General features: G+C 45.5%; 1 protein-coding gene across 3 annotated transcripts in view; it reads left to right on the forward strand.

The window, feature by feature from the left end:
• SIPA1L3 (signal induced proliferation associated 1 like 3) overlaps positions 1-18,545 on the forward strand; it is a 363,749-nt gene that overhangs the window by 40,406 nt on the left and 304,798 nt on the right. The window contains exon 1 of one of the 3 annotated variants that reach the window (XM_082263618.1): positions 10,007-10,028. The exons of the other annotated variants lie outside the window; for them this stretch is intronic. The gene's annotated coding sequence lies outside the window, so the exon portion shown is untranslated. Of the gene's footprint in view, positions 1-10,006; positions 10,029-18,545 lie in introns of those variants that run through there. 3 annotated transcript variants of the gene reach the window in all.

The following is an 18,545-nucleotide window of genomic DNA, read 5'->3' on the forward strand; positions in this document are numbered from 1 at the left end:
TTTGAATGGGCTGTTATGCCCTCATTTTCCGCAGAAAAAAGGTGCATGCAGCATTTAAAAAAAATGCAGTGGCCTTGAAATCCATCCTGCTTTTGCACCATGCAACTAACCTGCAGTTCCTGCTCTGGCAAGCTTTCAGCATTTTTAAATACTCCAGCATTTAAAAACACAGTCTGCGTGTGCAGGAACTGTAAGTAAGTCGCATGGTGCAAAAGCAGGATGGGGTTCACGGCCAATACATTTTTTTTAAATTCTGCATGCGCCTTTTTTCAGCAGAAAACGCAGGCATAGCAGCCCAAGCCCATTCAAATCAATGGGCTGCTATCCCTGTGCAAATATGGGCCGCCAACCCGCATACATGTGAACCAGGCTTAAAGCAATAGTAAAGTAATTTATAAATAAAAACACCGGTCCCCCTGCAGGTTTAACCACTTCTGGACCGCAAGGATTTGCCCCCTTAATGACCAGGCCATCGGATCGGAGCCGAGCACCAGGACCAGTCAGCAGGTAGGCCAGACACTGCTTGATGACTATATAATAATGTAATGTGGGCTGCTATGCCCGTGTATGTATTTCTATCTATCTATCTATCTATCTATCTATCTATCTATCTATCTATCTATCTATCTATCTATCTATCTATCTATCTATCTATCTATCTATCTATCTATCTATCTATCTCTCTCTCTATCTATCTCTCTATCTATCTATCTATCTATCTATCTATCTATCTATCTATCTATCTATCTATCTATCTATCTATCTATCTATCTATCTATCTATCTATCTATCTATCTATCTATCTATCTATCTATCTATCTATCTATCTATCTATCTATCTATCTATCTATCTATCTATCCCTCTATCTCTCTCTCTCTATCCCTCTATCCCTCTATCCCTCTATCTCTCTCTCTCTATCCCTCTATCTCTCTCTCTCTATCCCTCTATCCCTCTATCCCTCTATCTCTCTCTCTCTATCCCTCTATCTCTCTCTCTCTATCCCTCTATCTCTCTCTATGACTCTATCTCTCTCTCTCTCTCTCTCTCTCTCTCTCTCTCTCTATCCCTCTCTCTCTCTCTATCCCTCTATCTCTCTCTCTCTATCTATCTCTCTATCTATCCCTCTATCTATCTAGTGACCGTATATGGTAAAAGTACTTGCAGACGCTTGTAGAAGGCACTGTGTCTCTCTGAGCCCAGGAAGGAAGCATGTGTGTGCGTGCTGGGAGCCTTCTGATTGGTTACAGGGAGGAGCTAAGTCTCTCACTCTAGGATCATATTACCAGAGCTGTTTCTATTGAGTGAGTGAACTGCTGAGTGAGTGAATGAGTCATCCAGCTCACTGAAATGTATCAATTCTAATGTCAGACTCCAGGAGCAGATAAACTCTGTATTTTAAAAATGCCACAATAACAATACCGTGGGTATGCATTACCGCGATATATCGAATTACCGAAAACCGGCATATGTCTAGTCGTGACTGCATGTGGCCTTTCTTGAGGAGTGTCTTTTTCTTGCAACCCTCTCATACAAACCAAATTTGTAAATAATTTGTGATATTGTCACATGCACACCATGGCCACTTTTTGTCATAAATTCCTGCAACTGCTTTAGAGTTGCTGTAGGTCTCCTGGTAGTCTTTCTGACCAGTTTCCCCCTGGCTTTTTCATCCAGATTGGAGAGACGTCCTGATCCAGGGAGGGTCTGTGTTGTACCAAATACCTTACACTTTTTTAAACATAGACTTCACTGTGCTTCTAGGTACTGATAAAGCCTTTGAAATGTTATTTGTATCCATCTCCTGACTTGTGCTTGTCCAAAACTTTTTTCCTGGAGATCCCAGGTGACAGCGCCTTGTCACCCATAGTTGATTGCTTTAGTTGCACTATCAGGGACTAAAATGCTCCAGGAAAGCGCTTTTCATGCTGGGCTAATCAAAATGACCACAGCTGATCAGTTGAAAGTCAAATGGATTTGTGTGCCATTGAGAAGGTGATTAGCTACACCTGATTGAGTTTACAAGTCATTTTTTTAGGAGGGAGGGGATTATTTTTCCAACTCAGTGATTATGTTTTTGATTTAATATTTTTTTTTCCTGACATGAATAAATACAGCTGGGCAAAAAAAAAACGGTCTTCGTTTCAGGCTGCAATGCAACAAAATGTGATTATTTTAAAGTGGGTGGTTATTTTCTATACACACTGTACAAACAAAAGAAATAAACACAACGCTCTTTGTAAAGATGGCCATAAATGGTTTGAATCTCGACTGGTTCGGGAGGGACCATCCGAGAGTCGAACCATGTATGGGCAGGCTAATTGTACCCACGTTGATTGATCAACTTGGGTACAACCAGCATGTCAGATTTTTCATGTGACTATTACCATCGGCTATGGCTGCTGAAAATAATCAGTGTCCTCCCGGCAGTGATGGCTCCCCGAGCCATCCTCCGCTGGGATAACACCATCGTTCCACAGAAGGGATTCCCCCACCAACACTGACTGGGTTGATGGAAGGATCAAGCATTTTTTTTTTTTTCTTCTTTTGGGTGCAGAAAAGAAAACTGCACCATCTATGGCCGGCTTATATGCAAGCATTTCCAACTAGATATGCACTGAAATTTTGTGAAAAATGAAAAATGTTGGCGGCATTTTGCCAATAAGAGAAAAGAGTGCCGTAAATGCACGTGATTTCGCCACAATTTTACTGTGCTTCTGGTTTGTTTTTCATAGGTTGTGTGACTCAAAAACAGCACCAAAAACGTAACATGGGTGCTTTATTTATGCGTTCTTGCTGCGCTTTCAATGCATTTCAACGGGGAGGTGGGTTTTTGGTGTTTTTTTTTTTTTAACTGACCAAAATGCAGCAAGCAGGATTTTTAACACCATAATGAATGTGCAACGGACCAGTGTGAAGACATACATAGAATTTAAAGTGATATATTTTTCTTGAGCTTTTCTTTCGCTAAAGGTCCTTATAATGGCCGACCAATAAATTCATACTAATTTAAATTCATGATCTTAATTAAAAAGCCGAATATAATACATTTAATAATATAAATGTATATATATTTTTTAAAAACTGTAATTTTTGGTTTTCGGCCAAGTGCATCCTGCATTTTCGGTTTCGGCACCAACATTTCCTTTTCGATGCACCTCCATTTTCTAACCCTTGCATATGATCATTATGGCTGAGGGGTTAACCGCTACGCTGCCTTATTGCAAGCATAAGCTTTAGGAGTGACATGGTTTATTAATACCGAGCCGTGTGTGGCCAGCCTTGCTATTGCCATTACTGCATCAACAGAAGAATCATTTATGAGGGTAAAGCATCACTGGTTGTGAAAATGTGTAGTCTTGCGAAAGAGAGAAGATGGGGGTTAGGATAATTGTGTTTTACTGCACCAGGCTTGGTAATGGATGCATTGACACTCACTTGATTGATATTGACTAGGGGACAGGATTTGGTCACAAACCTTAAATTGTAGTGTGCCCTTCCTCCTCATCAACACTGTTATTGTAAATGTGGTCACAAGGGGGAGGGGGGGGGTTCATAAATTCCCCATGGAGCTTTACATCAACTCTTGACAGCGCCATGCTTGCTTCAGGGTTTGTCTCATCCACACTGCTCTGGGAGGAGTTTGTTGTGAAATCTGTTTACCTATGTACTACAGAGGAAGATTGTCACCTATATAGTCTGAAAGCTGAGATAACATACACAGAACATACAATCCAGTGGCAGTACATAGCTAGGAGGACAAATATATACACGTAAAGATGTCAGATGACACAATCAATAATGGGTTCAGCCTTATAATAGAGCTGACATCAGACCTGGCTAGATGGTGTGGTTTGCTTATAGAAGCCGTCATCGTTTGTTGGCATTCATTGTCGAATAAAGAAATCATGCAGCCCCATCAATTGTTTCGGCCTTAATCTGCTCTGATATCTTGTTACTTGATTGTATCTAGTTTCATATTCATTAAGGCTGCCTTATACAACGATGCCTGTCTAGTATTATTACTACACAGGTTTTATATAGTGCCAAGTCGCCAACAGATTGAGCAAAGTAAAGGGAGGGACTGTACAGTAACAAAACAATTTAAGACTAGGTTCACATTGATGGGGTCTGCAAGACGCGTTTGTGTGGGCTCAGTAGCCCATTCATAAGAAATTAGCTGCCAGGCTTCCTGAAATGCAGGGAAAAAGGTCCCTGTACAATTTCTGGGATCGCAGCCCGCACGGGAACTGCAAGTGCAGCGCGGTTTCCAGTTTTTGCGGCGTGCCATTAGGATTAACCACTTTACCACCGGAGGATTTTGCTGTCTTACGTCCAGGCCACTTTTTGCGATTCGGCACTGTGCGAATTTAACTGACAATTGCGCGGTCGTGCGACGCTGTACCCAAACGAAATTTACGTCCTTTTTTTCCCACAAACAGAGCTTTCTTTTGGTGGTATTTGATCACCTGTGCGATTTTTACTTTTTGCGCTATAAACAAAAAAAGAGCGTAAATTTTGAAAAAAATAATATTTTTCACATTTTTTTATATGAAATGCCCCCCCAAAAAATGTAAAAATCTAAATTTTTTTAAATTTTTGGCCAATTTGTTTTCTGCTACATATGTTTGGTAAAAAAAAAAATCACAATACGCGTATTTTGATTGGTTTGCGCAAAAGTTATTGTGTTTACTAACTAAGGGAAAGATTTCTGTCATTTTTGGTGTGTTTTTTTTTTTTTTTTTTTACGAGTAATGGCGGCGATCTGCGTTTTTTTTTTTTTTTGCGGGACTGCGACATTGCGGCGGACAGATCGGACCCTTGACTGACATTTTTGACACTTTTGGGGTTACCAGTGACATTACTACAGTAATTAGTGCTATACATATGCACTGTTACTGTAAAAATGACACTGGCAGGGAAGGGGTTAATTTTATTGGAGAGGGAGGGGTTAATGTATGCCTGGTGCTTACTAACGTGTGTGGGGGGAGGTGACTGAGTGACACAGGGACAGATCGCAGGTTCAGCTATGCTGAACCCTGCAATCTGACCCTGTTTGTCACTTAGGAGATCCACCCGCTCTGTTTACACAAGCGGGCGGATCTCCAAACTCGATTCCCCGACGATCGGGGAAGAGCGGCGGTGATCGCCGCTGTTCCTCCCCTGGCCCGACTCCCGCTGTGACTGAAAACAGCGGGAGCGAGCCTCTGGCGGCATGCGAGCGCCGCCCACAAGGGGAGGAGTCCAGGGACGTAGGTCTATGTCGCTGCACGGGAATGAGCCACTTTGCCGCAGTACAGTCAACGTGACTGGTCGGCAAGTGGTTAAAGTGATTGTAAAGTCTTGTGTTTTTTTTTTAACCATTTCCTGCAAACCGACTTACCTGTACCTCGGCTTGTAGAAGTGGTTGCACTGGGGTGATGTCGGCATTTGCAGGCATCAAGCCAGTAGCGTTTTCTAGAGCTGGCGGTCAGCTATTTGATAACAACCGATGTGGCTCAGCAGTCGCTCGGCCGTTATCCCAGTGAGCAGGAGGGGGAAGGCCTTCAGCTTCCGCTTCGGGGGACCCAAGCAACCAGCCGACTGGTTAGAGTCCCGAATAAAGCCGGATTCCTCTTCGATCGGGTCTCCGATCATGTTACCCGGAAGCAATGTCACTTCCGGTTTACTCGGCTGCTAACGGTGATGATTTTAAAAAATTGACAGTATTCAAAAATGCAGATTTTGGCGCTTGAAATACTTTAAAGTGCGGAGGAGGGGGTTTGGTGTCTTTTAGACCCCAGATTCCTTCATAAAGAGTAGCTGTCACTGCCTATTACTGTCACAAGGGATGTTTACATTCCTTGTGACAGCAATAAAAGTGATCAGATTATTATTTTTTTTTTTAGAGGTTGTAAACCTCCAAATTTTTTATTTTTTTTGAAAAAAAAAAACACCTGAAAGACAAACACTAGCTCATTATGAAATACCTTAAAACGAAGCCCCGAAGTGCTGACCGCTCACCTCTCTCATGGGTGACATGATCTGTCGCCCTTCTTCCGGGTTTGCGGCATCCGGCCATCTGATTGGCTGGAGCCGCGATTACCTCACTCCCGCGCATGCGCGCGGGAGCTGACGGCCACGGCAAGAGACTCTGAAGAAACGGCACCACATACATAGGTCACGCCCACAAATGTAAATAGTGTTCAAATCACACATGTGAGGTATCACCGCGATCGTCAGAGCAAGAGCAATCATTCTAGTAAAAGACTTCCTCTGTAACTCTAAACTAACTGTTAACATTTTTTTAAAGCATTGCCTATGGAGATTTTTAACTACAGTAGTTTGTCACCATTCCACGAGTGTGCGCAATTTTAAACCGTAACATGTTAGATATCTATTTACTTGGTGGGACATCATCTTTCACAACATACAAAAGAATTGGGCTAACTTTATGGAAATTTTTGTTTTTTTTTAATTCAGTGAAGTGTATTTTTTCCTTTAAAAAATTGCGCTTTGGAAGACTGCTGTGCAAATACCGCGCGACTAAAAATATTTAAATGAACGCCATTTTATTCTTCAGAGTCTTTGCTAAAAAAATATAGATAATATTTGGGGGGTTCTAAGTAATTTTCTAGCAAGAAATACGGATTTTTAACTTGTAAAAACGTGTCAGAAAAAGGCTTGGTCCTTATGTGGTTAATAACACTCATGTTATACTTCCTTCCTCTGTGCAGTTGGTTTTGCACAAAGCAGCCTGGATCCTTCTCTTCTCGGATCCCTCTTCCCTGCTCCTGTCCCCTTCCTCCTGTTGAGTGCCCCCACAGCAAGCAACCGAGCCAAGCTGCAGCTGCATGTGTCCATTCAGACATGGAGCTGCTGTTCGTCCCGCACCCTCTCTCTGACTTTGACAGCAGCAGGAGCCAATTGCACCGCTGCTGTGTCTCAGCCAATCAGGCGAGAGATTCCTAGATGGCCAAGGGACTTGTGGACATTGCTGGATAGAGATGGGGCTCAGGTAAGTATTAGGGGGTGCTGGGGCAGCTGCTACACACAGAAGACTTTTTATCTTAATGCATGGATGTGAACCTAACCTTAGACAAACATGTTAGGAGGGCACTGTTCACAAGAGCTTACAATCCACGAGTGTGAATTATTGCCCAGCTGGCTGTCCTGCTATTCTGTTTGAGGTGTAGATACATTATAACACCAGTAGCATGATATAATGTAGTTCTGTTTAGGATTGGGTGTATAAAGGTCTGAATCTATGACAGGTGAAGAGGCGCCAGATAGAACTTCATGAATCTGATAATCACTTTGCTGTAAGCTGCGGCTGGTGTAATTCCCTTGTGCCATCACACCTAATTGGAGTTCACGGTCTCTTTAACTGCTGCTGCATACAAGAGCGGACACCTGATCTGCACTCTAATATGTATGCCATGACCAAGGCGTTGTAATAGAAACACCGTTCATTGTCGGATATTACAGCAAAGTAGAACATTAAATGAAAGCTAGAGGTAGGCGTATAAAACTAGCCTGGGGATTATGTTGGTTCATATATCTGGTGCTGGTAACTCCAGTCCATTCATAACTCCAGTCCATTCATAAAGCCTGAGTATGCAGGAAACTTTCACTCCCTGAAGTAAAGGACTACAGGCCTCCAAACTTTTCATATTTCCTTTAGTGCAGTTACTTTCCGTTCAATGCGGTCTTATGGTATTGTAACTTATTGAAAAAAAAAAAAATAAATAATCTGCTGTCCACAAGGTTTAGGAGTGTCTATGGGAATGTTTGACCATTCTTCCAGAAGTGCATTTATGAGTTTAGGCACTGATGTCGGTTGAGAAGGCCTTGCTCGCTAGCTCTAATTTATCCCAAAGGTGTTCTATCGGGTTGAGGTCAGGACTCTGTGCAGGGCAGTCAAGTTCCTCCACCCCAAACTCACTCTGTCTGTCTCTCACAGTCTTTATGGATCTTGCTTTGTGCACGGGTCCAAATTATTTGGTGGAGGGGAGATTATGGTTTGCGTTTTGTTTTTCAGGGGTTGTACTTGGCTTATTAGTTTGGATAGTAAAACATTTTTTTTCTGACAGTGAATACCTTATACAGCCCACTTCCTCTTTCTTGTCCGGCAATACGCCTAGGCTAATGACATCATGCACAGCTCTCTCTCTCTCTCTCTCTCTCTCTCTCTCTCTCGTGAGAGTTTGCCAACAAAGGAGAGAGGGATGAGTCTTAGGACAACCGATGAGAGCTGCAGAGTTGGGGGGGGGGGGAGAGGGGTGTAGGGCTGGATGAGGGCAGCGATAACGGAAGACTGCAGAGATCCATGAGTATTCATCGAGAGAGGAGAAATGCGCAGGCAAGCTGTGATGTGATTATGTATGTGTATATATAATGTGTGTGTGTGTGTGTGTGTGTATATATATATATATATATGTATGTGTATGTGTGTGCCTCTGTATAAATCCAGGAAGTGAATAGGCAGCAGCTTTAGCTGCCCATAGTTAAAATGGCTGTGCCAGACTTAGTAGAAGGAGATTTCTGCAGCATATTTGGCAAGTACAGAATCACAATACATATAAAATAATATGCAAAGTGGTTGAAGGGAAGCTTCAGAATGACAAAGATGTTTTATTACAAATTATGTGAGCAGACTGCAGTTCCTCTTTAAGGAGTCAGCATACCAAGACATTTTGGACAGTTTCATGCTCCCAACTTTGTGGGAAGAGTTTGGAGATGGCCCCTTCCTGTTCCAACATGACTGCACACCAGTGATTTACTACCAATATAATTTTTCTTTCTTTAGCTACTGATTGGTTTGATCTGGGATTTTCACTGAAGATAATCTCTGCTTTTCTATATTTCACTACTGTATATGATTATCCAGTAGTAGTCATGTTCATCTGGACTTCTTCTGTATGCTGAATATGTTTTGCTACTTTTCAGCGCGCTTCCTTTCCAATAAGTTTCAGGAACATGTAGCATTTATAGCCACACCGGTAGCACCAACACCTAACCAGTCCCAGGTAGGTATATTACAACAGAATGGGGGTGGGAAGCTTGTGGAATCTCCCTGTTGCATAATCCCATCCTTGGAATGCTGGGGTATTTTTCTGACACTTAATATAAACAAAGAAGTGGCTTAGATGATTTAAGTCCCGGTGCAACGTTAGAATTCCATACCTCGTTAGATTTCCATACCCTCGTCACTTCCTGTCTCAAACAGCTGAGCAGCGCAGCAGTGCGCATGCTCAGAGCCCCGGATACGTAATTGAACAGCAAAGAATTTGACAAGTGCGCATGCTCGGAAGGTAGGAAAATATCACGGCACAGTGTGTAATGTTATACTTGCGGCGGTAACATTAAAACAGATCGGCTGCAACATCAATAATCTCCTCTCCTATCCCTGTGACTTGCCTGATCTCGCCTAATAAATATAAAAGCGGTGGCGGGTGTATGAGATGTAAATGACGGCGATCGCGGCTCTGTGATCCGCTTTTAAATTTATTACCTGAGAGCAGGGAAGTGACAGGGGAAGGAGCGGAGATGATTCATGTTGCAGAGGAGCTGTTTTAATGTACCGCCGCAAGTGTAAGTACCGTGAGAAATCCATACCCTCCGTAGGTGCACCGGAAGTGACGAGGGTATGGTTTTCTCACGGGTATGGTTTTTTCACTGAACACCGGTTCACATTTGTGCGATGCAAATTCAGCCATGGAGATTGTATGGCTGAATTTGCATCGCACAGGACCCTTTTCTGGGTCCGCACCAGGATCGGATCGCATGGGTGTTCACACCTATGCGATCCAATTCATTTCCAAACTGACAGTTCGCACTTCGATATGTGAACTGATCTGGGGTTGTCGTTAACTTAGTATTGACACCCCCAGTGATTCGCATATGGCAAAGTGAACTGCCTGCGAGTTGAATGCGATGCGGAAACCTGCAGTGGATTCACAGGGTTCCCACATCGCATATATGTGAACCGGCACTTAAAGAACACTAATCCTAAGTAAAAGAAACCTTTGCACAAGGAACTATTGCATACGTAAGTTGAATGGAAGCTACTGTGATTGGGTGGTATTTTGGAACTGTGATATGTAAACTAATAAGGGACTGGTGTAGACTGTTTGGATAAGTTGTGAATGTGGTCAGGACTGTTTATAAACACATTGACTCCCAGTGTAAAAATATTTCTCCCTTCAGTGTAGTATTAATGTAGTATTATGATTTACAATTGCCGGGTGTGACTACTGTATGCCAAGCAAACCAGACTTCTGTATTGTATATACACTCCAATCGGTGTTCGGAATTTTCATTTTATTTAAAGAGGAGCTCCAGTCTCCTAAGCAATATTTTAATAAAAGCACCCCTGTGATTCTTACTACTCGTAGTATATAATTTGGATATTGCTCTAACTCTCTTAATACTATTTACTTATTAATCTTTTATTTCTTACATGCTCCCAGCAGTCAGGCAGCAGCCATTGAAGATGTGGGCATCTGAAGCCTGCTCTTTTGTATTTCCAGGATTCTGTGCAGCTGGCTGCCCAGCATACAACTCCCAATCCCATGCCTGAGCAGAAATGGCATTTAGGATTACAATTAGACATAGCAATGGTGGCGGAAGTTCACGCCCCATTGTTATGGCAACCTGTCATTCAACAGAACCCGTAAGTAGAGATGCACCGAAATTTAGACTGCTGAAACATTTCGGCCTCCATGTGAAGATCACACTCTGGTGGAGTCTCCATGTGAAGGTCGCACTCTGGTGGAGTCTCCATGTGAAGGTGGCGCTCTGGTGGAGTCCTCCATGTGAAGGTGGCGCTCTGGTGGAGTCCTCCATGTGAAGGTGGCGCTCTGGTGGAGTCCTCCATGTGAAGGTGGCACTCTGGTGGAGTCTCCATGTGAAGGTCGCACTCTGGTGGAGTCTCCATGTGAAGGTGGCACTCTGGTGGAGTCTCCATGTGAAGGTGGCGCTCTGGTGGAGTCCTCCATGTGAAGGTGGCGCTCTGGTGGAGTCCTCCATGTGAAGGTGGTGCTCTGGTGGAGTCCTCCATGTGAAGGTGGCGCTCTGGTGGAGTCCTCCATGTGAAGGTGGCGCTCTGGTGGAGTCCTCCATGTGAAGGTGGCGCTCTGGTGGAGTCCTCCATGTGAAGGTGGCGCTCTGGTGGAGTCCTCCATGTGAAGGTGGCGCTCTGGTGGAGTCCTCCATGTGAAGGTGGCGCTCTGGTGGAGTCTCCATGTGAAGGTGGCGCTCTGGTGGAGTCCTCCATGTGAAGGTGGCGCTCTGGTGGAGTCCTCCATGTGAAGGTGGCGCTCTGGTGGAGTCCTCCATGTGAAGGTGGCGCTCTGGTGGAGTCCTCCATGTGAAGGTGGCGCTCTGGTGGAGTCCTCCATGTGAAGGTGGCGCTCTGGTGGAGTCCTCCATGTGAAGGTGGCGCTCTGGTGGAGTCCTCCATGTGAAGGTCGCGCTCTGGTGGAGTCTCCATGTGAAGGTCGCGCTCTGGTGGAGTCTCCATGTGAAGGTCGCGCTCTGGTGGAGTCTCCATGTGAAGGTCGCGCTCTGGTGGAGTCTCCATGTGAAGGTGGCGCTCTGGTGGAGTCTCCATGTGAAGGTCGCGCTCTGGTGGAGTCTCCATGTGAAGGTGGCACTCTGGTGGTGCCTCGACATTAAAAATCGGTATCGATAATTAATATCGGGGAGTACTTGAGGAAAAGTATCAGTACTTGTACTTCCTCTTCTGGGGTGCCCTATCGGCGCTTCTTGCTCCTCCTGTCCTAAGAATGCCCCTTTAGCAAGCCGCAAAGCATAATATAAAGTTCTCCTATAGCAAGGTAAAATAAAACTGCCTTTAGAATAACTTCAAATCACTTCCTTCTCCTTGCCAGGACTACTTGTCCCATGAGGCATTGCTCCTCACACGTTCACAAGCTTACTGACATGTATGGAGGGTATGGGTTTGGACATGTTCAGAATCCCGCCAGGAAGCCGAGACTGCACACGGCTAATCACAGGCAGACATTTCCTGATCCGCAGCTGCACAGATCGGGAAATGTCTCACTGCCCGTGATTAGCCGTGTGCAGTGTCTGCTTCCTGGCAGGATCGAGCAGATGGGATCCTGAACACGCCTGAGCCCATCTCTAATAGAGGGTGTACTGAGCTGTAAGGGCGCTGCACTGTGTATACTGACATGTATGGACAGTGTACTGAGCTGTATGTGTGCTGCACTGTGTATACTGACATGTATGGACCGTGTACTGAGCTGTAGGTGCACTGCACTGTGTATACTGACATGTATGGACAGTGTACTGAGCTGTATGTGTGCTGCACTGTGTATACTGACATGTATTGACAGTGTACTGAGCTGTATGTGTGCTGCACTGTGTATACTGACATGTATCGACAGTGTACTGAGCTGTATGTGTGCTGCACTGTGTATACTGACATGTATGGACAGTGTACTGAGCTGTATGTGTGCTGCACTGTGTATACTGACATGTATGGACAGTGTACTGAGCTGTATGTGTGCTGCACTGTGTATACTGACATGTATGGACAGTGTACTGAGCTGTATGTGTACTGCACTGTGTATACTGACATGTATGGACAGTGTACTGAGCTGTATGTGTGCTGCACTGTGTATACTGACATGTATGGACAGTGTACTGAGCTGTATGTGTGCTGCACTGTGTATACTGACATGTATGGACAGTGTACTGAGCTGTATGTGTGCTGCACTATGTATACTGACATGTATCGACAGTGTACTGAGCTGTATGTGTGCTGCACTGTGTATACTGACATGTATGGACCGTGTACTGAGCTGTAGGTGCACTGCACTGTGTATACTGACATGTATGGACAGTGTACTGAGCTGTATGTGTGCTGCACTGTGTATACTGACATGTATTGACAGTGTACTGAGCTGTATGTGTGCTGCACTGTGTATACTGACATGTATCGACAGTGTACTGAGCTGTATGTGTGCTGCACTGTGTATACTGACATGTATGGACAGTGTACTGAGCTGTATGTGTGCTGCACTGTGTATACTGACATGTATGGACAGTGTACTGAGCTGTATGTGTGCTGCACTGTGTATACTGACATGTATGGACAGTGTACTGAGCTGTATGTGTACTGCACTGTGTATACTGACATGTATGGACAGTGTACTGAGCTGTATGTGTGCTGCACTGTGTATACTGACATGTATGGACAGTGTACTGAGCTGTATGTGTGCTGCACTGTGTATACTGACATGTATGGACAGTGTACTGAGCTGTATGTGTGCTGCACTATGTATACTGACATGTATCGACAGTGTACTGAGCTGTATGTGTGCTGCACTGTGTATACTGACATGCATGGACAGTGTACTGAGCTGTATGTGTGCTGCACTGTGTATACTGACATGTATGGACAGTGTACTGAGCTGTATGTGTGCTGCACTGTGTATAGTGACATGCATGGACAGTGTACTGAGCTGTATGTGTGCTGCACTGTGTATACTGACATGCATGGACAGTGTACTGAGCTGTATGTGTGCTGCACTGTGTATACTGACATGTATGGACAGTGTACTGAGCTGTATGTGTGCTGCACTGTGTATACTGACATGTATGGACAGTGTACTGAGCTGTATGTGTACTGCACTGTGTATACTGACATGTATGGACAGTGTACTGAGCTGTATGTGTGCTGCACTGTGTATACTGACATGTATGGACAGTGTACTGAGCTGTATGTGTGCTGCACTGTGTATACTGACATGTATGGACAGTGTACTGAGCTGTATGTGTGCTGCACTATGTATACTGACATGTATCGACAGTGTACTGAGCTGTATGTGTGCTGCACTGTGTATACTGACATGCATGGACAGTGTACTGAGCTGTATGTGTGCTGCACTGTGTATACTGACATGTATGGACAGTGTACTGAGCTGTATGTGTGCTGCACTGTGTATAGTGACATGCATGGACAGTGTACTGAGCTGTATGTGTGCTGCACTGTGTATACTGACATGTATGGACAGTTTACTGAGCTGTATGTGTGCTGCACTGTGTATACTGACATGCATGGACAGTGTACTGAGCTGTATGTGTGCTGCACTGTGTATACTGACATGCATGGACAGTGTACTGAGCTGTATGTGTGCTGCACTGTGTATACTGACATGTATGGACGGTGTACTGAGCTGTATGTGTGCTGCACTGTGTATACTGACATGCATGGACGGTGTACTGAGCTGTATGTGTGCTGCACTGTTTATACTGACATGCATGGACAGTGTACTGAGCTGTTTGTGTGCTGCACTGTATTTTCTGATATGTAAACAAATAATGCGTTCTGTATGCAGGCCAACTAATCGGCTGACCAACTAATCGACTAAATTAAAAAAAAAAAAAGAGCAAAATGTAATTTTTTTTCAGCAAGAAAAAAAATGGGCCTTTTAAGGCCGTTTAGCGGAAGCGAAGTATGTCGTCGCTCTGGTTTTCCAAGGCCATAGAGTTGAGTGGGGGCCATCTTGCCCTCACTCGACTTCCTGCTCAGCACCTCAGAGGACCGTATCGTTTTCCTTGTTACCAACGGCTCCGGTAAGCGAGGATAACGTCCGGGAAGCGGCGGGAGGGGGGGTGGACACCTTTCTCACCGCCCATAAAAGTGATCCCGCGGCGAATCCGCCGCTGGGACCACTTTTATGTCAAAGAGGACCGACGGCCGTGTCGAAAAATCCTGGGGTTATGGCCGCTATCTGCTGCCATAACACCGATATTTAATGTCAAAGTAGAGACGTAAATGCGTGGCACGCGGTGCGGAAATGGTTAAAGTAACGCAGTGCCGTAGTCGGAAAAAATGGCCTGGTCATGAAGGGGGTAAAACCTTCTGGAGGTCAAGTGGTTAAAATATGTTCCCTCTAGGGTAGTGATGGCGGACCCATGTCACGTGTGCCACCGCTGGTATGCAGAGCCCTCTCCATGGGCATGCAAGCTATTTTCTAAGCAGCTTCGGGCATACAAAACTCACAGTACCAACTCACAGACCGGCAGGAAGGGCGGCCAATCACCTCCCTCAGCCGCAGGATAAACAGTCCATCGACTGGGCGGCCAATCACCTCCCTCAGCCGCAGGATAAACAGTCCACCGACTGAGCGGCCAATCACCTCCCTCGGCCCCAGGATTAACAGTCCATCGACTGGGCGGCCAATCTCCTCCCTCGGCCCCAGGATAAACAGTCCATCGACTGGGGGCGTCCAATCACCTCCCTGGGCCCCAGGATAAACAGTCCATCGACTGGGCGTCCAATTACCTCCCTCAGCCGCAGGATAAACAGTCCACCGACTGAGCGGCCAATCACCTCCCTCGGCCCCAGGATTAACAGTCCATCGACTGGGCGGCCAATCTCCTCCCTCGGCCCCAGGATAAACAGTCCATCGACTGGGGGCGTCCAATCACCTCCCTGGGCCCCAGGATAAACAGTCCATCGACTGGGCGTCCAATTACCTCCCTTGGCCCCAGGATTAACAGTCCATCGACTGGGCGGCCAATCACCTCCCTCGGCCGCAGGATAAACAGTCCATCGACTGGGCGGCCAATCACCTCCCTCAGACCGGCAGGAAGGGCGGCCAATCACCTCCCTCAGCCGCAGGATAAACAGTCCATCGACTGGGCGGCCAATCACCTCCCTCAGCCGCAGGATAAACAGTCCACCGACTGAGCGGCCAATCACCTCCCTCGGCCCCAGGATTAACAGTCCATCGACTGGGCGTCCAATCACCTCCCTGGGCCCCAGGATTAACAGTCCATCGACTGGGCGTCCAATCACCTCCCTCGGCCGCAGGATAAACAGTCCATCGACTGGGCGGCCAATCGCCTCCCTCGGCCACAGGATAAACAGTCCATCGACTGGGTGGCTAATCGCCTTCCTCAGCTGCGGGATAAACAGTCCATCGACTGGGTGGCCAATCACCTTCCTCAGCTGCGGGATAAACAGTCCATCGACTGGGCGGCCAATCACCTTCCTCAGCTGCGGGATAAACAGTCCCATCGACTGGGCGGCCAATCGCCTCCCTCGGCCGGGAATGAACAGCCAATCGACTAGTGAGGGAGGAGAAGTGGGCGTTTATTTGCCCGGGGATACTGTAGAGTAGATCTACCTTCTCATTCTGAGTCCCATTTCTAAGTATGGGCTGGTCTGATCCAGGCAGACTCGAATCTTCTGAGGGTTTAGGACTGAATGCATGGGCAGTTTAATTCTCACGCATTGTGCTTTTGTTAGCAGGCTCATACATCATCCCATTATTACACAGCTTGATCATCATTTTTGTTTAATAAACTTTTATTGAATTTATAACAAAACAGAAGAATACATTATTGAAGCCAAATATAATGAAATATAAGGAATAAAGTGATGTGACAGAGGGCACACATGTCAATGACGGGAATGTTGATGCAATGAGTTCCCCTGAGTCAATCTATAACGTGATCATAGTTTTACCACTGTGTGTTCTTCTCTCAGGCTCAGTTCATACTGCTTTGACCCCCCAAAGTCGTGCGACTTGCTCGCGACTTTTGTGATTTAACATTGCAGTCTGACACTTAAGTCTCACCAAAGTCACAGAAAAGTTGTACAAGAACCTTTTTTTTTTTTTTTTTCTGCTGTGACTTGATTTGCAATGATTAGACCGCACCCATTGAAATTTGTGTTTTGACTTGTCATGTTACTTTGTGTTGCAAGTAGCATGATAAATCGCAGCAGCGTAAACAGGGGCTTAGGCCGGCCATTGATTGATTTGAATCGAGTGTGGGCAGGCTGAACATTCCAAGTTGACCGATCACCTTGGGTACAACCAGCCTGCAGGATTCACTTGCGATTATCGCTAGCGGATGAAATAGCCGCTAGTAATAATCACGGTCTTCTCCCGGCAGGGATGGCCTCCACCGCCCCCCGCCAGGAGCAGACAATGGCTCGGCAGGAGGATCTCTCACAACAGCAAAGAAAATGTCTGGATTTGTACTGTCACTGATGTTTTTTCAGACATTTTGGGCCGGCTCCCAGCAAGGCATGTTTGCAGGCACCAAATCGCATGGTACCGCAGTACCGTTTTGGTACAGTGGATTCTGAAAATGTAATGTTTGCAGTACTTTTTCCACTTTCTGCCCCCGTTTACGCCTGTGCAAATTGCCAGTTCCAAATCGCATGACAAGTCGCACCCCATTGTTGGCAATGGAACCGCTCAAATTGCTCCAACGACTTTGAAAAAGGTTCCTTCCCTATTTTTTGCCGATTTTTTTTTTTTTTTCCATTATGATTTGTATAGACTTTTGTTGTGTGAAGTCACAAGCCGCAGTGCAAACCGCACTGATATGCTGCTTTGAAATCGCACTGAAGTAGTGAACGGGGGCTCCCGTGTGTTTTTGTAGCTTATATAAATGAATCCTAGCTGCACCAGAGGCTCCAGATGATCACAAATTGAATATACAAAGATGCAAAATAAACCGTGTCATGCCAGAGACTGCAGTATTTAATAAACCGGATTAACAAATGTTTTCCAGTATGTCTGTTTGATTTCTGTCGCACGGGGCGACCAATCACTGATAAAAATGTGAGCGGTTCAGCAGGGACCAGCCAAATTTCAATCCATGTGTGGCCAGCTTTAGTCAGCAAAATTCAATTTTATTTTGACTCGGATCCTCTCGAAAGACACGTCCACATCAATAAAATCTCCTACTCCTAATATTTGCTTTGGATTGTTTCGTGTCTTAGCTGTTATTAAAGATAAATCCCAGGCATATAGCTAAATATACAACAGCAGTATGTTTATGTGAACTGTTTTGTCAGTCAAAGGAGCCTGGCAGTTTTAGGCACTCCTTTAGGCACAGATATTATTCCTAGATAAGGGACCTTACTCTTCTGAACTGCAGGTTCAGTGGCGGTTCACATATGCGGTGCGGGAACCCTGCCAATCCACTGCGGGTTCCCACATCGCATTGAAATCGCAGGCAGTTCAATACAAAGTTAACGACACCCCTAGATCAGTATGCATATCGCAGTGCGAACTGACAGTTCGGACATGAATCAGGTCGCATAGGTGTGAACCACCATGCAATCTGATTCTCCTGCGGACCCAAAAAAGGGTCCTGTGCGTGTTCTGTCCAAATCCGATGCAAATTCAGCCATGCAATCTGTATGGCTAAATTCAAATTGCACAGACATCGCATTTGATTTTCAGTCCTGGCTCACACTATAGCAATGAGGGACATCGCATGTGATTCGGAGCACACTGCTCTGCAAATCACATGCGATGTCTGTGCAATTCGAATTCAGCCATACAGATTGCATGGCTGAATTTGCATCGGATTGGGACAGAACACGCACAGGACCCTTTTTTGGGTTCGAAGCAGAATCAGATCGCATGGTGGTTCACATCAATGCAATCTGATTCATGTCTGAACTGACAGTTCGCATTGCGCAATGCATACTGATCTGGGGGTGTCGTTAATGTTGTATTGACACCCCCAGTGATTTGCATATGGCAGTGTGACGGCGATGTGGGAA

This window comes from Pelophylax lessonae, assembly GCF_965119305.1.
Source record: "Pelophylax lessonae genome assembly, chromosome: 7".
NCBI lineage: Eukaryota > Metazoa > Chordata > Amphibia > Anura > Ranidae > Pelophylax > Pelophylax lessonae.